Source organism: Carettochelys insculpta, chromosome 1 (assembly GCF_033958435.1).
Source record: "Carettochelys insculpta isolate YL-2023 chromosome 1, ASM3395843v1, whole genome shotgun sequence".
NCBI lineage: Eukaryota > Metazoa > Chordata > Testudines > Carettochelyidae > Carettochelys > Carettochelys insculpta.
The window spans coordinates 106,999,260-107,022,187 of NC_134137.1; the positions used below are offsets into that span (position 1 = coordinate 106,999,260).

A 22,928-nucleotide genomic window follows, 5' to 3' on the forward strand; every position below is an offset into this window, starting at 1 on the left:
CCCCCACCGCACCTTGGGGAACACTGGTACAGAGGGGGGTTCAGCCTAAAAGCCCCGCCTGCTTAGCCCCTCTTCTGAGCAGCTGGGCTGGGGAGCCCCAACTCCGGTTCCCTTGCCCGGGGGGGGGTCCTCCGTTTCTGTAGTTCTGCAGGGGGGCGGCAACAGGCGGACAAGGCGGAGGCCACCACCCCCTCAGCCTCCCTCGCTTTTTTTCCCGCAAGCGGCCGCTGAGGCTCACGGCCCCAGCCGGGCCCCCCTTGAGCAGCGCTTTCCGGGCGGGCAGGGCACGGCTGGGCTGCCCGCTTTGTTTCCCAGCTCCAGCCCGGCGTCCAGACCCACCGCGCTCCGGGCTCTTTGTTACCGAGCCTTCCCCCCGCCCCCACTCCACGCCGGGCGCTGAAGCACCCGCCCGCCAGCAACGCGCCGCCGGCGGCTCCGGGGCTCCCGAAGGTAGCTCGTGCCTCGCGGCCGCCAGGCACCCGGGGCTGCAGCGCCAGGGCTGGCGCGCTAGGCAGGCAGGCAGGGCGCGCGGCTGAACGCTGGAGGGGGCTCGCGGCCGCCTCCTGCTCCAGCCGGCGGCTCCCCCTGTGGGTGGGGGGGCGGGTTAGGGGAGGGGTGGCGGCAGCGTCCAGTTGCAGCTCCCTCGGTCCGCAGGAGGCAGCGGGGCTTCGGCCCCGCCCTCGCCCCAGCCCCGCCGCCCTCTTCGCGCCGAGCGGCCATGGCGCCCATGCCGCCCCCCGGCCGCCTTGCCCCCGCCTCCCCGCGGAGCCTTTAATGGCTCGGAGCCTGCGGCGGCCGAGCCCGAGTCCTGCGCCAGCCAGCGGGAGCCGAGCAGCCCCAGCGCCGCGCCCGGTGAGAGCCGCCCGGGAACAATGGGCGGGGGCCGGGGGCGCGGCTCGGGCGCGCTGGGGAGAAAGAGCCGCCCGGCCGGGGCAGAAGTTGGTGCCTGGGGGCCGCTCCCGGTGGCGAGAAGTTGCTGGGAGAGGAGGGGGCGGCTGCGCGTGGGCGTGAGCCCGAGGCTGGGCGGGGGGCGCTCCCCTGGAGGGGGGTCGGACCGAGCGGCCGGTCGCTGGCTCTCACGTGGGACAATTGAGCGCGAGAGGGGCCCCGCGCTCCCCGGCCAGGGAGCCTCCCCCGGGGCCCAAGTCCCCGGTGGGATCGGTTTCACCGCCCGCCTGCCATCCGTGGCGCAGCCAGCCCGAGTGTGCGGTACCATTCCGGGCCGTGCCTCGGGTGGGGGAGCGTGCGTGTGTTTTCAGGCAGGCGTGACACTCCCCCAGTACCGAGTTCTGTGTTTTAATCCTCCGGCTCCCCACTCCCCGAGCGCGGCTTGGTCGGGCAGGCAGTAAAGAAGTGCAGGTAATTTCATGGAACTATCAGGCAAAATGGTCATCTGCAGATGGCTGTACAGTACGTGGTGCCTTCGGCCTCCTTTACCACTAGTTCTGGGATGGCTTGCTCTTATTTTAATAGCGAGAATTGGTCATTTCTAGTATTGGAGATAAAATGTGTTGTTTTGCATGTTTCTGAACAATTTTAATGGTGCATTAAGTAACTGGCCAAGAAAGGCTTAGGTAGAAGGAGTTCTTGTCCATATGAGTAGCCTTTAGTTTCTTAGTAAAATGTCGAGGTTCTTCAAGCTGTAAATTGTGAGCAATAGGGTTTCATCTTAAGATTGTTAAAATAAAACAAGCTCCTAGGAGCTCTGTCATATTTGGCTGTTTTATTGCTGAAGGAAAATAAATGAAACATCTAGTGGTTTTTCAATTATGCTGTCTCTACAGACTTGCCTTCAAGTAGATTAGTCCTTGGGGGTGAAAAGATAACTGTTCAGGAAACAGTATCATTCAACGTTTATTATATTTTGTCTCCTAGATATCCTTTTTTTCCCTTTTTGTATTGCTTCCAATTTATTTTTACGGTAAGCAGTTGATATTGGAGTTAATCCAAACAAAATAAAATTCTTGAGAGTACATTTCTTAAAAACCTCAACCTGTTTTACTAAATCTTTTGTCTGTTATAATAAAGCTTTCTGCACATTTCTCTATACAGTTAAGGTGTGGAGGATGCTTTGTTTTGTAATTGTTCTGATATACCAAGATTCGTTCAGTTGTGGGTTAGAGGGTCATGTACCAGAATCTTGAAAGACCTCAGTTGATTGAACTAATCTGAAGCAGATACATTTGTGCTGATCAGGGTAGAGCATTGCATGCTGGGATCCGTGGTTTCTGTGAGCTGAACCTCATTTCACCCCAAAGGTTATCTGGGGGACCAGGCAGTTGGGTGATCTCACTTTGTTCTGCCACCTTATCAAATAGCAGTCTCATCTCTTGTTCCGAATGAGGCATAGTTCACCTGTATTGTTACAATGTTTAATATTTTTGGCTGGTGTTTGTGAATTAAATTTTCAATTACAGGTTGAACCTCTCTAATCCAGAAAACTCTTGTCTGGCAAACTCCATAATCTGGCATGAATTTAGTTAGCCAGGTGACCATTTATCATGGATGTGGCCAAGTTTCCCATGGTCCCATAAAGTTTGTTTACAGACGCCAGTCCTGGCTCTGAGTGTTCTATGCTGTTATTTTGCTATAATTTACCCCTAAATGTCGTCTAAGAGCTCAGTAAGAGGAAGTGTTGGTAATGTGCTAGAAAATATTGACATTCCACTGTCCAGAAAATTCTCTCATCTAGCACCGATCAGGTCCTGAGAATGCCAGACAAGAAAGGTTCAACCTGTATACTGTTGCTGCAGGATCAGATAGAGTTGCATGACGGGGATGGGGAATTTTTTTTAAAGTTTTTTTTTTTTTTTTGAAAAGTAGCAAGGGACTTGGTGGAAGTTGTTGAACATGTTAAAAGTACGTGATTAAGCTCCTTAGGGGAGAGACATCCATTTTGAAAGTTTCAGCACTGTCCAAATATCTTTTTAGCTCTTCTCTTTCACACTTAAGAGATTTGTATTATCTTGTGTTGTTACAAGTAACACCTAATATAATGAAAAGAGTTTCCCAGAAGCAACAGAAATATGTGATTTTTAAAATTGCAAATATTGTAAGGAGAATGGGGGCTAGGGTAGTAACAGAAACTATAAGTGATTTCAAGTTGAAAATGTCCCTTTTAAAGTTGATATAAAGGTTACACAAAGAATAAAGTACCTGCTTTAAAAACAAGCTACTAGTAACCCAGTTCTGATGACAGTTTGTAATTGATAAATGGCCAAAGAACAGAATACCAATTAGAAAGGACAGTGAACAATTTTTTTTTCTGTAATGGTTTACAAAGATATTAATGAGATTCAAAATGAGGCTTTAAACTACAGTTTTAGTTCAACCGTGATGTTAGGTCCGATTTGTTTTACTTAAAACAAGTGAAATCACACTTTTTGATTTTGGAAACTAACACAGTTAGCAAATCTATATTATTTTGGGACTGGCATTACCCAAATACAATATTTAAAGTCAGAAATAACTCTTGATAATGTATGAGGTTTAGCTCATTGAAAGGTCCAGGTTTATAGTTTTCAGGGTTTGTAGATGTTTACAAGATTCTGACATGTTTGTAGATGGACTATTGAATTAACGTTGGGCCAAAGGTGAAGCTCAGTTTTCTCCAGGAAAAAAAATGCAAAGTCCTGTAGCAACTTATAGACTAACATTTTACAGCATAAGCTTTCATGGGCAAAGACCCACTTTGTCGGTTTAGTTTTCTGATAGTGAAGAAGCCATTGAGGGACTAATTAGCAGTGCTTCCAAAGGTCACCAGTTTCAATCACCTTTAAATTTGTGCAAATGTCATTAAATTTGGCCCATGGAAATGCCGATAAATTAGTCAGGTCAACCATTTTGTGCATGGGAGAAGGGATCCTCTGGGAATTTTGACTTTGGTTATAATCAAATCAAGCTGATTAAAGGTTTTAAAAGTGAAAACATGAATTAGGGAATTCAAGAAGTTGAGTTCAGAACTAAACATTGTCTGAAAGCAGAGTTTGAAAACTCGTTATAAGTTTTTAGACCAAGAGAAGGGCTTTGGGAAGAGAGAAACGTCTGTCTTGTTTGATAGCTAACTAAAATGTGTTCCTCTATGAAGATAAAAATTTTTTTCCGCCCTTTGTATTTTCTGATTTACTATATCCCTTGTTTTGAGGAATAGCTGCAAGTGAAATGGTGATTGTTTTAGCATAACTATACAAAAATGTGTAGAAACTTTGATTTCAATCTCTTACCATCTGCATGTTCTTTTGATTTTGCTTTGACATCAGAAAAAACATGTGAAGATTGTGAGGTACGCTGAAATCACCATAATGAAAGAGCAATAAGAGCAAAGGTTATACACGTACTTTTAACGTTTTGTTTTACTATTTAAATTGCCCTCTCAGGCTCCTGCTCTTACTGGCTGATAATATAGAAGTAAAAAGGAAGCGGTGCACGATATATGCTGAGCTTTTTCAGAACGAATAGACAGCTTGTGATAGATCCCCAATAATACAATTTAAGTCACACGGTATTTCTGTGGATATCTTACAGCAGATTTGTCATGTGAGCAGTGTTATTAACGAAGAAGTCTTACTGGCATTCAGACTAGAGATATTATTCACAAACTACCAATGCCAGGCATGGTGCTGTGATTTACTAAGCCCTGTCTGTGTAATCTTTGATATATGAAGACACAGTCATCGTGGCCTTTAATCCATGAGTATTCACCATAAATTATGTAAGTGTATGCTGTTTGTTTTGCAGAGCGTATAAGTGACAAATATTCTTTAACAGCATTTTAAAAGAGAGAACTAAAAGATAACTTTCTGGTAATTATCTTAATTCGTCCCAAAACTTTATATGGAAAACAAACAAATAGCAGCATGCCTTGATCTGTCAGGGTTTCAGCGTAAAATTAAGTAAATGGAAAATGCCTTTGTGTAAGGAAGGACAATGATAAGAATAATGGTTCTTTTACCGTTTCCTATCCCCTGTCTCTCATATAGTCTTTGTACACTGACTTCTTTAACTGTTTGTTGGGCAGTCAGTTTTGGGAATTGCAAGCATAGGACCCTGATTTGCAAAGTATAGCATGTTGTGTACGGGTGGTTGTGTTTAGAGCTCTAGAGAAACCAGCAGGCTCTGCTTGGGTACATTAGATTGCCCTCTTGCTATTCAGGGCCTTAGTTATCATTCTTTGGTCTTAGTTTGAAGCTTGTAGATATGTAATTTTGTGGCCTGAAAATTAATCTCTTGCAAAGGCTACAGTAAGTGAATCAAATATCTAAATATTAATATATAATACATATTAACATAACCGCTTGGATGCATATCTGGCAAAGCTAACTGTAAAATTGTGTTGGTATACTTTTATCTACCTGCATTCTAACAAGTCTAGAATTTAAAGGGATTCACTTGCACATGGAATAAAATTCTTATATTAAATATTTAAGGCTTGAGATGTCTTCATGTTCTTTGTGAAATGTCCAGTATAATTTAGAATGCTCTGAAAGATAAATAATACTGGAAAACTGAAAATAACTGGAAAATGAACATAAAAAGAAGGATCTGAAAAGCGTTTATCTGCTAAATAATGGAAGGAGAGCATAAAATATCCCATTCCTTGAACCAAATAGAGAATATTCTGAAAATGCTTCAATAGCAGCTTTAAGAACAATGGGAGAGAGCAGGTGGGCTTCTAGTCCCATGAAAGAGAATAGTCAAGTGATTCTGCTATTAAAAAAATAGAGAGAGGCATTATAAGAGAGCATTACTCGCTGCTCTGCATTTATTAATATATTTGAATTCAGATACAAGTCACCAGCTGAACAATATCTGATATGAATCTCTTTGACCAAAACTTGAGAGGTGCTAATGTAGTGTTATAGAAAAGGCTTGGGGTGTGTAAGATTTCACTTCCAAATGATTTAATTATTCTTTCTAAGAAGGACCTGAATCCAGTCCTAAAAAGGCTTGCCAGAAGAGGAAGCGATACCAAAGGTCTTGTTAACATTAAGGAATTTTGTACCCGCTGCCATTACAGGGAGGCAAACTCCTAACGTTCAGCAATGGGGCAACTTGGTTTGGTAACGTACTAAAGTAAGCTACACTAGTCCTGGGTTTATTTGGGTTAAATACCGTGACATAACTAGCCTCGTGCTATTTTCCTTACTGGAGACAAAGGCCAGTGACAGAAGCCAAACTAAGAAAAGATAGTGTGTGCTGTGTGTTTTCTGATTAATTTTGGAGAGCAGGAGTATATGCTGTTGTAACCCACACACCGAAGTGTAGTTCGCTGTCCCATGTAGTGGCACCTAGGCCACTTACACAGAGAAAGAATGAGACTCGAGCCTCTGACCTTCTGGAGCTTAGTACAGGAGTCTCTAAAGTTTGAGCTAAAAGCCAGTTGGCTCTTACCTAAGGCTGTAGAGGAGACTCAAACTATAGCACTAACCAAAAGACACACCTGCTGAGGCACCAGGGGTCAAAAAGGTTTTGGGACACTAACTAACAGCTAATATTTGATGGTGGTTTTTCCATTTGGGAAAACAAACAAAATAAAGCCAGTCCAATCTGCATGAATGCAGAAAAAATATTTAATGGAATGGAGTGAGTTTACACCTTACCTAATTTTTTACTAAGGCATGTGCTGGCTACGCATTTCAAGCAGGGGATATAAATAGTGTACCAGTATCATATGGGAGGGATGTGGGTAGAGAAAAGAGGTTGGAGTCATTCCTGCTCTACTCTACAAGTGAGGCAAAAGTACTTCGTCTTGTTCCTTTTGTTGGGAGCCAAAAAAAGAGAATTTTGACACGTGTAACCCTCGTTGAGTGCATGTTACTAGTCCCCTTCTGTGCTGATTCAAGGGGAATATAATATACTCTGATTCAAACTGCAATGTGTCAGTGAAAAGAGCAGCTATCACTCATTCATGTAAAAGACTTGAAACCAAACACAGCATTGCACTTAAGCACAGGGGCTTGATTCAGCTCCCTCTGATATCAGTGGAAAGTCTCCTGCTGACCTCAGTGGGTGCTGGATCGGCCCTTAAACTCTATGGTTGCTTTTTCTTCTGTAGTAAAAAGTGAGTTATTTGAAACTATACCATTCTTTATAGCAGTGGTTCCCAAACTTTTTGGCATCACGCTCCCCTTTTTATTTTTATTTTTAAGAAACCCTCATGCCCCCCACCTCTTCTTTACCATTTTCCAACCCCCCTTTAACAAAAAGTTCAATTCATAATGTGAAATAAACACAAAAGCTTCATATAAAAATGTTATTTAAAATGAGCACAAATAATTTTTCTTGGCCCCTTGTGGTGCTTGGTGCAGCCCCAGCTGGCCAGCTGCCTGAGCCCCATACCAGCCTCCAGAGCTGCCCACGCCAGCCCCCTGTCCGCTTGAGACTTGCACTGCCAGAGCCGCCCACCAGCTGCCCACTGACCACCCAAGCCCCGCACTGCCAGGGCCAGCCGCTTACCCACCAGCCACCCACCCCGGCTGTGGGCCAGCTGCCCACCAAAGCCCCAAGCTGCTAGGGCCAGCCGCCCATCCACCATCCTAAGCTGCCTGAGCCCCACGCTGCTGGGGCTAGCCACCTGAGCCTTGCGCTGCCCGCCCACCAGCCCGAGCTGCCCAAGCACCATGCTGCTGGGGTCAGCCGCCCAAGCCCTGCTCTGTCGGGGCCAATTACCTGAGCCCCATGCGTCCCGCAAGCTGGCCGGCTGCCTGAGCCCCTCAAACCCTGTGAGCCACCCCCCAAGCCCCTCCCCTGCCCTCCCACAAAGCCAGGCACCCCCAGCCCACCAGCTAACCCCGTCTTCCTCCTCCTCCCCTGCAAACCACACTCACTCTCATTTGCAGAAGACAGCTAGCTCCACATGGGTCTTTACAGATGCTATAAAAAGCGGGCAGCCTGTGCTGGGTCACCCACGTAAAATGGCAGGGGCTGAGAGCTGGAAGCAAAGGCCGGGTCTTTCTTCAGGTGGGAGGAATGATGCAGGGTGGGTCTGAATCGTCTCACGCCTCCTGCAATTTCTTCTTGCCCCCCTCAAGGGGGACATGCCCCCAGTTTGGGAAACCATGCTTTAAAGTAACCCATAAAAAATTGTCGAGAGATTAGAATAGTGACTAAATGGAGGAAAAATAAAACAAGAATAATTTAGGGGTGTGAAGAAGTGGGTGAGGTGATTGAACAAGCAATTGATAAATGAAAATGCAGTCCTAATATTTTCTTCCTACTGTCCATGTAAAAATAGCTTGGAGAGATGCAGACCTCTTGATCTCTAAGCTAGGGATATTTGCAAGAATTCATGTCGTGTCTACTAGGAAGTGTTTAGTCTTAGCATCTAACAGTTATTGAAAGAATGGAAAACTTGAAGGGTGTTCAATGCTATCAGAAGAAATTCAGAAAGTTGGGAAAACCTCTGGGGAATAACATACCTGTTACATTTCCTTACCCCTTTCTCTCTCAAAAAAGTTCCATATACTCAAATAATGCTGACCCTCAGAAATCAAATTACAGCTTTAGATAAGGGCCATGACATAGAAGATTCTGGATAGAAAGCAAATAAACATTTAAGAAAGTCTTTCGGCTAATTAGTGATTTTTTTAATAGATCCTGCCATCTCCCAGCAATCATGTGCCACTCTCACAACAGGTGGGAAGGAGACAGTAAATGTTCAGATATGTGATCTGCATATAATTCTTTCTTAGTGTGATTTGTCACTGCTAATGCTGGTGAATTGGAGAAATTGGAGGCAAATGGATAGTTCTTTCCTTTAAAAGTAAAATTATATTTAGCTTAATGAAATCAGTATCTGAAGAGTTAAAGCTAGTATGACATGACATTCAGAAGATATTTGAAAATGTATAAGGACTTCCTGAACTTTCCTACAGGAAAAATCCACAAAGAGATTGAGTTTCTACTTTGTGTTTTCCCATAGTAGAACACAGAATCACAGACATGTAAGATTGGAAGAGACTTTGAGAGGTCATCTAGTTCAGCCCCCTGCACTGAGGTAGGACGAAGTATACCTAGTATAGCTGAGTTAAAGAAAACAGGTTGCTAGGTAAGGTAACTTCTCTGCACTGTCCTGGATGAGCCTTAATGAATTAAGTTTAAGTAGGAGCTTATTGTATTCAGATATTTATGGGTTATTGTGGTATTGTGTGTAACTTGTCTAGAAGAAGACATGACTAATAAACATTGGGTAGTCACAGAGAGGCACCCATGTTAGTCTGTATCTTCAAAAAAAAAAAAAAAAGCAGTCATGTGATCCCTTAAAGACTAACAAAATGATTTATTACGTCATGAACTTTTCTGGGGAACACTTCAGGTTGTGGGTCTGCCCTGTGAAAGCTCCTCACTGAGTACATTATTTTAAAACAAAAAAGCAGTCGTGTAGCACTTTAAAGACTAACAAAATAATTTATTAGGTGGTGAGCTTTCGCAGGACAGACCCACTTCTTCAGATCTGCTCATCACCTAATAAATTATTTTGTTAGTCTTTAAAGTGCTACATGAGCGCTTTTTTGTTTTGATAGAATACAGATTAACAGGGCTACCTCTCTGTTACTATTCAATATATTATTTTGTTAGTCTTTAAAGTGCTACAGGCCTGTTTTTTTGGGTTGTTTTGTTAAGATTGGGAAGTGTTATGTGTTTCAAAGAACTGTTTGAAATAGTGGGCCAAGGTGAGAATGTACTGTTAAAGTTAAGAAGTCTTGTGGCACCTTATAGACTAACAGATATTTTGGACCATAAGCTTTCGTGGGCAAAGACCCACTTCATCAGATGCATGAGTTGGGGGCGTGGTTTCAGAGGGGTATTTAAAGAGTGGGGTCCCAGTAAGAGGGAGGGCCAGAGCTGACAAGGTCTATTCAGCAAGGTGGAAATGGCCCAGTGTCAACAATACTTATCAAAAGGGGAAGAAACAGGTCAGATCAGACAGGGGGATGTGAGCCTTTGTCAGAGTCTAATGGGGAGCTATTAGCACCCAAAGCAGAGAAACTGCCTGTGTAAGCTGCGAGCCAGTCCCAGTCTCGGTTTAATCCATAGTTAATGGAGTCAAATTTGCAAATAAATTGCAGCTCAGAGATTTCTCTCTCCATTTGATTTTTAAAATTTTTTTGTTTCAGAATTGTCACCCTTAAACCTGCCACTGAATGTCAAGGGAGATTGACGTGCTCTCCCACAGGCTTCTGTACATTATCATTCCTGATGTCTGATTTATGTTCATTTCTTCTTTTATGGAGAGATCGTCCAGTTTGGCCAATGTAAATTGCAGTGGGCCATTGCTGGCACATGATGGCATATATTATATTAGTAGATGTGCAGGTAAAGGAGCCCCTGATGGCGTAGTTGGTGTTAGGTCCTGTGATGATATGTGAGCAGAGCTGGCAGCGAGGTCTGTTGCAGGGGCTGGTTCCAGGCCTAGAGTCACTGGTTTGTGATTTGTAGTGACTGGTGAGGATTTGTTTAAGGTTGGCAGGCTGCCTGTAGGCGAGGACAGGCCTGTATCCCAAGGTCTGTGAGAGTGAAAGATCATTGTCTTGGATGGGTTGCCGATCGCTGATGGTGCGTTGGAGAGGCCTTAGGTGGGGGCTGTATGTGATGGCCAATGATGTTCTCTTGTTTTCCTTGCAAGGCCTGTCTTGTAGCAGGTGGCTTCTGGGTACCCGTCTGGCTCTATCAATCTATTTCCTCACTTCCATAGGTGGGTATTGTAGTTTGAAGAAAGCTTGGTGAAGGTCTTGTAGATGTTTGTCTCTGTCTGATGGATCAGAGCAAATACGGTTGTACCTTAGTGCCTGGCTGTAAACAATGGATCATGTAGTATGCCCTGGATGGAAGCTGGAGGCGTGTAGATAAGCATAGTGATCCGTAGGTTTTTGGTATAGGGTGGTATTTATGTGACTGTCACTTATCTGTACAGTAGTGTTCAGGAAGTGAATTTCTTGTGTGGACTGGTCCAAGCTAAGGTTGATGGTGGGGTGGAAACTGTTGAAATCACTGTGAACTCTTCAAGAGCCTCCTTCCATTGGTCCAGATGAGGATGATGTCATCAATGTATCGCAGGTAGAGGAGGGGCGCTAGGGGACGAGAACTGAGAAAGTGTTGTTCCAGGTGAGACATAAAAACGTTGGCATACTGCGGGGCCATGCGGGTGCCCATATCAGTGTCACTGATTTGAAGGTATAATTCGTCCCCAAATCTGAAATAGTTGTGGGTGAGGACAAAGTCACAAAGCTCCGTCACCTTCATGTGGGATATTGGTGTAAAGGGCCTCTACATCCATGGTGGCCAGGATGGTGTTTTCAGGAAGGTCACTAATGGATTGTAGTTTCCTGAGGAAGTCAGTGGTATCTCGAAGAAAGCTGGGGGTGCTGGTAGCATAGGGTCTAAGTAGAGAGTCCACATATCCAGACAATCCTGTGGTGAGGGTGCCAGTGCCTGAGATGAGCGGGCGTCCGGGATTCCCAGGTTTATGGATCTTGGGTAGCAGGTAGAATAAACCTGGTTTGGGTTCAAGGGTTGTGTCTGTGTAAATCTGTTCCTGTTTTTATAGGGACGGTCTTGAGCAGATTCTGTAGTTTCTTTTGTGTATTCCTCAGTGGGATCCTCGGACAGAGGCCTGTAGAATGTGGTCTTGGAGAGTTGCCTGGCAGCTTCCTTTTGGTAGTCTGTAATATTCACGATGACAACAGCGCCTCCCTTGTTGGCCTCTTGGATGACAATGTCAGAGTTGTTTCTGAGGCTGTTGATGGCACTGCCTTGTGCACGGCTGAGGTTATGGGGTAAGCGGGTGCCACTTTTCCACAATTTCTGCCGGTGCATGCCGGCGGAAGCATTCTATGTATAGGTCCAGTTCGTCATTTTGACCATCGGGTGAGTCCCATGAGGAATTCTTTTTCTTGTACCGTACATGGGAGGGTACCTGCAGGTCAGTGCACTGTTCAGTGTCATGTTGGAAGTATTCCTTGAGTCGTAGATGGCGAAAGAATGCTTCGAGATCACCAGAGAACTGTGTCAAGTTTGTGGGGGTGATGGGGCAGAAAGAGTCCTCGAGAAAGGGCAGATTCTTCTGCCAGGCTGAGTGTGTAGTTGGATAGATTGACAATATTGCTGGGTGAGTCAGGGGTACCACCTTTCTGAATAGACCTTGTCAGCTCTGGCCCTCCCTCTTACTGGGACCCCACTCTTTAAATACCCCTCTGAAACCACCCACCCACTCATGCATCTGATGAAGTGGGTCTTTGCCCACGAAAGCTTATGCTCCGAAATATCTGTTAGTCTATAAGGTGCCATAAGACTTCTTGTTGTTCTCAAAGCTACAGACTAACACGGCTACCTCTCTGATACTTGTTAAAGTTAAGTTGATTTCCCAGGAGATATCTGGGAAGAGAGGTATGCAAATATACCTACTTAGGTTGTGCAAGATTTCAGCCTTTTGAAGCTTTGCCCTAACTGAGGGACCTTTTGTGTGCAGAGGGGAGTGTGAGTGTGTATTTTAATCCACTGTATAAAGAAGGAACTGATACATATATGAGTATTCTTGTTCTGAGCTAATGGAGTGATGAACTAGTAATTACGGGAGAACCCTTGAGTGGGGTTTAAAGGACTGTTCGTTGGACAGAGCCCTTGGTAGAGTTGAGATTGATCTTGGGTAAGCTTAGTAGCATGTGTGTAGCTTCTTTGATCTTAATGTATTTGCTCTGGAATGCTTTTACCTTAAGATTCCATGTGCTTAGAAAGAGCTGGCTCATAACTTAAATGTGGTAATTCCATTGTTTAATGCCTCAAGGGGGAAAGATAAAGCCGGCCTGGTTAGGCACTCTGACCGTTGCTGGGGAATTCATAGTATAGACAGACGGCTATTCAGCCTGGAAATACTCTGAAGATAGAGAGACCCATCTCTGGTCAGGAGAGGTGATGTCTGAGGAATACGGAGGGGCTATTCAGGAGCAGTGCCACAAACTATACCATGTGTATTCCAGTGTATTTTGCACACTTGCTTGTGCTGTCCAAAGCAGTGAAATCTTGCTTTGGTTCTACTTGTAACTATTTCCAAGACATGTAATGAATGAGAGATTGGTTATGTGATATTAACTACAAAAAACTCACTTCCCCCACGTCTGTTTTGTGCGTGAGAGAAAACATGATGTAGTTATTTATTATTAGTGTGTTTTAACTCATGATCAAATTACATCTAAGTGCAAACACATTTGTTGCTGAGAAATACTAAAGCAGCTGTGTTTCTGTGGGAGACTTCAGAGTTAAACTTGATAGGAACCTGTCTGAAAGAAAAGCTAGTTTGGTCACTTTTGAATTAGTTTAAGATAAGTTTCACAAGGCTGTCTTTGGTTTTGCTCCAGTAAAACAAGACCGTTTCTCTGTGAGGTTTAAAGCTTTCAGGGAATAATAACGCAGATCAATTGGAAGTAATTGCAACTAAATCATCAGCATAGTTTTGTTTAATTTACAGTGTTTGTTTAGTCTTGTCATGTTGAGGGGGAAGTTTAATCAAATTCTTCATGCTCTTGGAAGACTTGAGAGGAATAGCAATAGTTTGGGCTTATTGCTTCGAGGATTATACTTTATTGTATATGTAGTTTCTGGGTCCGTGCTGGAAACATCTTGGTGATCTATGCGTCACTTAGAATATTTCATCTTTAAAATAGGTTGTGTGCAAAAGCATTCACTTCAGCAGTACTGAAAGCAACAGGCTGAAAACTGTTCTGCAACAGTGTACTAATGCATTAGAAGAAAGGAATTCTATTTTTGAATTAGTCACATAATGAAAGAGATTTGAAACGAATCCTTTGGTGAATGTTAATTCAATGGAACTGTTCTGTTGGTGACATATCTGTGAAGTTTTAAAATGAACAAAATAACTGATGCAGGCTGCTAGTTAATTTTGTTTTCACCTGGATTTCTTTAAGTTGTTGTTCTGTTTTAGGTGTACTGAGGACGTAATACAGCTCGTCCTTGAGGGCTGGATTAGTAGCCTGATGGATGTATGTGCCGAATTGCTGTAATCCTTAAATCAACGTACAAGCCATGTGTGCTGTGGGAGAGATTCGTGCAGCTCTCCTGAGGAAATAAGAATTGACAGTTGCAAATGAAAAGCAAAAATGAAATCCTGACCTTTTGAATATTTTGAAACTGTGTAGGGATTACCCACTATATAATTAGCTTGTATTGAAGGGAATGCATTTGTTGTTTTCTTCGTCCTTCCACCTTCTCTCAACAATTTGCAGTTTATTTTTTGACTGACTCCCCCACAGCTCACAGTTTTTGCTTTTTTTTGTTGTTTTGTTTTTTGCTTTTTGTTTTTTTTGGCATGGGCTTGAGAGTGGGAAGGATGTGAAACTAAGCTAAGGTTCTACTTATAATAAAAACTAAAGCTTATCTGCACATGGCAAGTGCTTTTGTTCATCATTCTGGGAGGTAGCCATTATACATTCTTAATTTTTTGATGCTTGATGAGCAAAGTTAAATCTAACAATGCAGTTCTTATTAAGAGACCTAAACATGAGAAAACATAATTCATGACTGTATCTCCAGGAGTAGAAGGCATGTTAATTGTTCTTACTGAAACAGTGTGACCCAGGAACTACGAAGAACATGATTTTTGAACTCCAAACCATTTCATTAACAGAAGACAGGAGTTCTGATGATATGACAGATGCATTCTGCCGTCACAAGTTCTCATGTCCTCTCACTTGTTTGATGTTTGTTTAACTTGGTTATTCATGCAATATATGTTTTTCTTTCTTGACTGTGTTAGAAGCTCAGAGTTATGAACACCAGCATCACAAGCTGACCAGTCAACCCCATACCTCATTTAGAATTGGAAGTATGCCATCAGGTGGCAGCAGCAGCGGCAGCAAAACCAAACAAAACAAGCAATATTTTTGTTCAGTATAGTAAAGTTCAAAGCTGTATTAAGTCAATGTGTGGTTGAAAACTTTTGAAAGAACAACTAACATTTAACCTCTATTCTGGACATGTTCATAACTTTGAGGTTCTACTGTATATACAATACCCTGCTTTACGTGGCTTTACATTGCGCGAAACTCGCTTTAACGTGAGGTTCAAACAATGTAAAGCTGCTGGGCTGTCAGCATGCCTATCTTCCTGCAGCTGTGGGCAGCTAGGCAGGCTAAAACCCCCTTCTGTCTGCTTCCCAGAGTGGCACCGCTTGACATCTGCACTGGTTCACCCCTGTTAAACCTCCTCACCAGCTCTATCTCCCCAGCTTCCCCCATGACTGCAGCCTCTCCCCTGCCACACACCCTGGCTCACCTCTCCCAGCGGAGGGTCCAGCTGCCTGCCTGGGGCTGCCATCCAAGCCCCTTGGACCTGGCTCCAACCCCTGTGCCCCACCCTCCGTGCAGCTGGCTCAGCGCATGTAGGGCTCAAACCCAGCTCACCCCCTGTGTGTGGGGCTCTGGCTGTCAGCCATTGCTGGCTTGCACAGGGGCTGTAACCCCCCTGCCAGCTCAACCCGCCCCCGTTCAATCCCCCATCCGCCCGGCTCAACCCCCTACCCCCATCTCATGTCTGCTGGGCTCCAGCTGTCAGCCACTGCAGGCTCATGAGGCCCTGTGCCCCCAGCTAACTCCCGTGCCCCTGTTCACCCTGTTCAGTTCCCCCGCAACCCCCTGCAGAGCTGTCTGTGGCATGTTTCAACAATATTTATCCATAGTACCTAATTTTAACTTTTATTTTTATTGAAGAGATTAATGTAATGGAGAAGGCTTTCAATTTGTTTACTTTTTGTCGGGCTTTAGTAACTTTTTTTATAACTTTTGCATTTGTAAAAACACAGTTGGCTCTTAGCTTATTTATTGTTAACAAAGCTTGAGATGGGAGTATTATTAGAGCCTAGCATTTTGATTCTCCAGCTTTCTCATGCCTAAGAGTGGGGGAGGACTGAAAACCTAGGAGGAATGTCTAGGGTTTGGACGTCTAGGTACAAGTAAATTCCTTTTTTTTTTCCCTAATGTTTAGATATTGTGATTGAACATCAGGGCTCAAATTGTACGTTTGTCCTGTGAGTAATTTGGAAGAGTATAAGATAGTAAACTCAATATTGCATTGTAACCTTTTTGGATCTGTTGAAGATTTTTTTTCCTTACTTATCTTGGGAGTACTGTATGGTTAAAAATCCTGCTGTGACTATCCCAGAATTCCAGTTTCAGATTATGTGTTATATTCTTTGTCAGAATCATTTTTCAGGATATTATCAAACACTTTTGTGATCATACAGAAGCATTATTCTATCAGATAAGTCTGCTGTTTTCCAGTGAAGAGTATTGGTGCCCTTGCCTCTTCGTGTCTTTCTCTTTTCATTACGTCAGGGTGGATAATATTTGATGGCAGGGCACTCCACGAATTTGGTAAGTGGTCGAGGTCTTCACCCTGCTGTGATATTAAGGGAGGAGGTGCGGGATCTGGGATGGAAGTTGGGTGCAGAAGGGAGGTTGGGGTTGGAGATTGGGGTTCAGGAAGGAGTGTGGGGTCTGGGAGGGACTTCAGGTAAAGGAGGGGTTCTGTCCTGGGGAGGGGTTGCAGGGTCTGGGGGTGGGGATTTGGGTACAGGAGAGGATTCTGACCTGGAGGAGGGAGGGGTATAGGGGGATGCAGGGCCTGGGAGGGGGTTGTGAACTGAGGCAGGGGTACAAGAGTGGGTACGGGGATTTGGTTTGTGATCTGGGGCAGGGGGTTGTAAGTACAGGTCTGGGTGAAAGATTGGAGGTTCAGAGGTTTGAGTTGTGATGTGGCATATGAGTGCAGGAGAGGGAACGGAGGGTTGGATGGAGGGTCTGGGGTGCAGCGTGCAGGCTGTGGCTGGGAGGGGCTTACCTAAGCAGCTCTCAGCCAGCAGGCCCCTCAGGAGGCTCCATGACTTCTGCATGCTGTTCAAAGTGTCTGGCCTGCAAACGGAAGTAGGACTCTTGGGTAAGAAAATATTGGAGTTTGTCTTATAAAAGATGTTAGGGTATCATCATCTGGTTATAATCATGAGGTGGGGAGTCCACCCCCTGCAGTCTGGATCTGGACCATGGCTTGCCTATATCCAGATCCTGAGACTCAGGGTTCCCCTCCCACTATCTGGCCTGCAGCAAGGTTGGGAGTGGAGCTGTGAATCTCACAGGCTGCAGGCAAGCTGGGACCAGATCCAGCCCATCGGCTCTGCCTGGCTGGGGCAGGAAGCTGCTCCAGTCTTTGCATGCTGCTGCTGCTTCCCCAGCTGGGGGAATGGCAGTGTAGTGCTGCCTGCAGAGAGGCTGCCCCCGCTGCTCTGATTGGCTGGAATTTTAGCCAGTCAGAATGGGGGGGCAGTGCCTGGCAGCAGTGGGAGAAAAAGCTCCCTGGTGGCTTTTCTCCACTGCTGCCATTTCTCCAGCTGTTTGGAGGTGGGCAGCACCTGTGGGCAGAGGCAAACACACCCACTCCTGGCCAGCTCTTGCCCTCTCCTCCTGCCCAGACCCCTCACCTCCATCCTGCTCCTGAACCCCCCTCCCGCTGCCTGCAGCTTACTTATGCACCTTACCTCCCATCCAGGTCCCCCAGCGCACTCGTACACCCTTTCTCCCACCCAGACTGCCCACCCTGACCTTGTTCCTGCGTGTGTATATGGTCACTTAGAATGAACAACTCTTCCTCATTCTTATTTGTCTACCTCCCCAGTGTGCTGGTACTTCAGACAGACCAGAGACCTGGATCCAGCCTCCAAAAGCTAGAACCACCTACTTTTTAAACATAACGTGGCAAATTGTGACAAACCCGTTGTTATGGAGACGGCGGAGGAGACCAGAATGTGAGCATAGGGTGTAAATATCCTCAGCAGTTCTGCTAGCAAAGCCATTTTATTTTAGCTTGTTTGTGTGAATGATGAAGTGAGATGGTGTGAGGGTGATGGTGACGAAGCGAAGACGACGACTACAGTCAGATAGCTGCAGCGTGCCTGTGATGCTCTTGGTGACTGGAGACTTTTCTGGGGAGTTGGGACCATGGATGTGCTTCCAGTGGAAGGCTCCTGGAGACCCAGCTGCCTTATGTGGGGTGGGTAGGATGCAGCTGTTCCCAGTGCCCAGAGCTGTTTATGCAGTCTGGTTGGGGAGGTGAGAAGGTGGAGTGGAGATATCTCTGCCTTGCTGTAGTACCTTGAAGCAACAACTTACTAGATTAGAGTCTCTGATGAAGTGGGTTTTACCCATGAAAACTCAGAACTTAATAAATAAAATTGTTAGTCTTTCAGGTGCTATGGGACTGCTGGTTTATTTCCTCCCCCACCCCCCATATCTGGCAGCCCCAGGACTGGGAGGCTGCTGGATATGCAAATATTCTGGTTACTAGAGAGAAGCTGGGAAGAAGCACTGGTTAGTGGCCCCCTGTAACAGTCATGGCCAGCGGCAGGCGCCTGCTCTGGGCAGCGTGGGCCTCTGCACCTTGTCCCAGTCTGTGTACGCCCAACCTCGGGGCTGACAGCCGTCTCCCCAGGAGTCTTGTCCCCTTTATGGGGCTGCTGGCCAGCAGGGTGCACACCCAGGCCCTGGTTGGCCAGGACAGTGGGCAAACAGTTAGGGACCCCCGCCCTGGTTGAGAGCAGGCAGCAGGCAAACAGTCAGGGAGCCCAGCCCTTAGTTCAGGGTCAGACAGCAGGCAGACTGTTACCCACCAAGGTGGTGTGGCTTGGAAGAGGTGAGGGGCTGGCTCTGCAGAGGTGGGGTAGGGAGACGCAGGCCGTCCCACTCCATTGCGTCCCGGCCTGGGGTCCTAGCGACAGCTCGCACTGTGCACTGGGTAGTGGGGATCCAGGCATCAACACGCTACCGTGAGCTCAGGTGGAGCATTCCCCGGCCCACTTCCTACCTCGACCTCCATTGGTGTTTGGGCCCATTTGGAGTTTTCAGCCAGCTCTGGAAAGCGTCTCTCTTCGGGGTAAGTAGCAGCGGGTGGGTCCAGCCAGTCGGGCATCTCCACATCATTTAGGTAGTATGCAGGGGGCAGGACCGTGGGCTCTGGTAGGTCCGAGGCCTCGGCGTTGCAGGCGACAGGCAGTACTCCAGGGCAGCTGGCCACAGGCAGGCGCTCTGGCGGAGCCTCGAGGCATGGGGTTTGCCACAGGCCTGTGAGCTCCGGTAGATCAGAAAAATCCGTGTACTGGGCTAATGGCAGGCTTGGCTGCGGCCCTCCGGGTTGGGCAGAGCAGCTGGCCGGTGGCTGTCATTGGCCTGGCAGTCTGGCCTGGGTACCCCAGCTCCCAGGAGCCTGGTCAGAGACCTTCGCCCTGCTTCAAGGCCAGTCTTTTAATGAGCCTTGAGCCCCACCCCTGGTACTTCCAGCCCCAGGTGTTGCTCTCTGGGGGGTGGGGCACAGGTGTTCTGGGCCTGCCCACCAAGGTCTCTGAGAGGCCTCCTCAGCCTCCAGGTCAGGGGGAGGCTACTGCATCTCGCTACATCCCTCAATAACAAAGTTCAGGCTCCCACCCCACCCCACCCCACCCCACATTCCAGCACCAGCTCCTGCTCCGCCACTGCCGCTCCCTTGTTGGTGGGGACAGCGTGCAGCCTCCTGAAGATGGCGACGTGGGGCTTGCCATGCCATGCGGTGAGCCGCTGTGGGCGGCAGACACAAGGCAGGAGAGCGGAGGAGCCTGCCAGCTGCACATACAGGCAGTACAGAGAGACACAGGGCAGTGACGACAAGTGGTGTTCTGTTCTGAAGATTAATGTTACCAACTCTTTCCACATATTTACAGTGGAGACACCATCACTAGACCTAACTATGTCAGTTACACAATCCGGGGCTCATATTCCTGCACTTCTACCAATGTGATAGATGCCATCATGTGCCAGCAGTGCCCCCTGCTATGTATATTGGACAAACTGTACAATCAATTCACCGAGGAATGAATAGACACAAATCGGATATTAGGAATCTGAATACACATTAACCTTTCAGTGAGCATTTTGGTCTAGCAGGTCATAGCATCCAAAATTTGTAAGTGTGCATTGAAAACCAGATTACACAGGGAGACATTTGCATTGGCATTCATTCTGAAGTTTGACACTTTTCACCTCAGACTCAATAAAGATCAATTTCCTTAAAAATTGCAAGGACAGTTCCCCACCTTTGATATTCGTAGTGATCCCAGGCAGCTCACTCAACTTAACAGACACTTGGAGAAACTCTCTTCCTACCTCCCCCCATCCTATCTAGCTGATTTGTCAGCTTTTATTTCATTTTTTTCTCTCTCTCTCTTAAATTCTCTTTGTCTCAGTTATCATTCATCAGGATTTCCCAGATCTGAAGAAGTGGGTCTGTCCCACGAAAGCTCATCACCTCATAAATTATTTTGTTAGTCTTTAAAGTGCTACGACTGCTTCTTTTTTTTTTTTTTTTTGTGAAGATACAGACTAACACTGCTACCTCTCTGAGAGTACGTAAGTTTAGAATTGATGAGATATTTCCGAATATTATGATGTGTTGTAGCAGTATCTCGTGGCAGGTCTATACTAGATTGGAAGGTCAAATTAAGGTATGCAACCCCAGCTGTGTTAATTAGGTAGCTGGAGTTAATGTACCTTAATTCTGGCTTCCCTGCCGTTTCCACTGCTGCCTGGTCTACACTAGGAGTGGTCGAATTTAAGGCTGTATGGTTGATTTTATAAACTCTGTCTACACCCCAGCAGTCAATAAGTCGATTAAGCAGCTGTGAAGCCAACATCTGCACTTCTGACTTCCCAATGAAGTTACGAGAAAAATCGAATTTGCGGTGTTGAGCTAAAACAGTATAGATTAACCAGGGTTAAAATCCATTTTATTAGTCCTGGAAACTGTCCCACAGTGCCCTTGAGGTGACCTTTCATGTCATTGCTCGAGGTGAGCAGGAAGTGGGAAATGGCAGCCCGGCATTTAGAATTAATTTGTTTATGATCAACATGGTGATTGCATGGAGCTACTTTGCAGAGCTCCAGCATGGAGCCATCAGAAGAGTCAGGGTCTCAGTTCATCTTGCAGGCTAGTCCCCACCCCAATGCAGCTTGTGGCAGTCTGGGTTGGATTTGTATAGGGGCAACCCCCCTCCCTGACAGGCGCCATGTAGACGGGGATCTATCCGCTGCCCAAACATACCACAGGGCTAACCCCTCACCCAGGAAAAACAGGTGCACTGTGCAGTCCATGCTTCCAGATAGCAGCATGTCTTGAGATAAGTGCGGTGAAGGCTTCAAAGGCAGGAAAGATTTGGGGGCTGGCTGTTGGTGGGGGAAGTCAGCCTCTGTGGCAAAGATATCCTGGGGCTGGCTGGCTGGCTGTCACCGGGGAGCCCTGGCCACCTCTGAATTGTGGGCTGGTCCTTCTAGAACCTGGTGTCTGCTCCATGCTAATGGGAGCCTCGTGATCCCCTGGCTTTACTCTGGCTCCACAGGACTGGGAGGCTGGCCCTGGCCAGTGCTGAATTGCGGGCTCCCCTCCCCACTTCCCAAAGCACGTGGCTCAGGGGGAGCCGCATAGTCTTTGTGGTGTCTAGTTTGTTGCACAAATGCTCAGAGATAATTGTAGCCTGAGCACCTTAGCTAATCCACTTTGGCTGCTGTACACGTTGTTCTTTCCTCAGGGGACCAGTGGGGTTCCTGTTAGCATAGCACAGTCAGAACTCGGAAAGTGTCCTAGATTGTTGTAGCCTGAGCACCTTTGCCAGTCCTCTTGGCTGCTGTATACTTTGGTGTTCTTTCTCCAGGGGGCCACTGATTTCAATGGGGGAAGACAGACTAACCACTAGAAAGCAAGGCACTCTGTCTTTCCTTCTCTTCTTCTTCTGAGTGATGCTAACCACTGGGCACCAGTGCCCACTGGGATTCCCCACTTTTCTTTATTTCCTTCTGAAAATTGGCCATTTGGCGTCAAAGGGAGGGGAAATCAGGACAATGCAGTCTGGGAAGATAAGTGGGTGCTATCATGGGACATCTGGTTAAAAGATAACTATTGTCTTGATCACAGTGGAGTGGATTATGAGCAGGACAACAGGTGGCCATCAGTGGGGCATTCAGTGGACACTTTTCAAACAGCTAGAGGACGTTGATTTTGCTGCTGATGTCGCCCTCCGTTCTCACCAACATGAAAGCATGGAAGAAAATGTCGTAACACTGGACAAAATTGCCTCAATGACTGGACTGAGCATTAACAAAGAGAGACGGAGACAGTGAGGATCAACCAGTCCAACAACACCACCATCACTGTGGGAGGGGATGACCTGGGAGATGTGGAGCATCTTGGGGAGTACTATGTGCAGAGATGGAGGATATCAGTGCCAGGATAGGGAAAGCAACAGCTGCATTCAAGACTCTTTGTCCCATATGGAATTCACAAATAATATCTGCAAACACAAAATGGTGGATCTTCTACACAAATGTGAAGTGTGCGCTCTTGTACGCCAGGTCTCGCATCCATACTGAAAAGTCTTCAAATTACAGGCTTACAGACATTCATAAACACATGTTTGAGGTACATCCTTCGCGTCAAATAGCAAGACTTTGTCACAGATGAGGAGCTTTGAAACAGAACAGGACAAGAACCACTTGACATTCAAATCAAGAAAGAAAATGGGGATGGCTAAACATACTCTCAGAAGACCATCATCCAGCACAGTCCGTCAAGCTCTCACGTGGAACCTGCAAGGAAGACGCAAAAGAGGAAGATCTTGGACAAAGTAGGGATCTACTGAGATTGAAAGACACCTGGGGTAGTTTTGTCTTGAGACAGAGTGAAGTGGAGAAGACTTTTAGATGACCTATGAGTAAACTCAGAGTACAAGGGTTTAAGTCAAGCCAGTCACTGGTAATGTGGCCTAGAGGGAGAGTCAACAGAACTTGTTAAGCAGAGGACTAGCTTGAAAGAGGGTGGAATTGTGAGCAGAGAAACTTCTTCTGTTGTCT

The 22,928-nt window shown here is 46.2% G+C and overlaps 1 protein-coding gene across 8 annotated transcripts in view; it reads left to right on the top strand.

The window, feature by feature from the left end:
* The first annotated feature begins 697 nt into the window (after positions 1 to 697).
* Positions 698 to 22,928, top strand: part of FARP1 (FERM, ARH/RhoGEF and pleckstrin domain protein 1) — a 298,536-nt gene continuing 276,305 nt past the window's right edge. For 5 of the 8 annotated variants that reach the window (XM_074989432.1, XM_074989476.1, XM_074989485.1 and 2 more), the window contains exon 1: positions 698 to 852. The gene's annotated coding sequence lies outside the window, so the exon portion shown is untranslated. Of the gene's footprint in view, positions 853 to 1,163; positions 1,360 to 4,693; positions 4,712 to 17,722; positions 17,807 to 22,928 lie in introns of those variants that run through there. The other 3 variants (XM_074989441.1, XM_074989449.1, XM_074989459.1) reach the window with 3 other exon arrangements.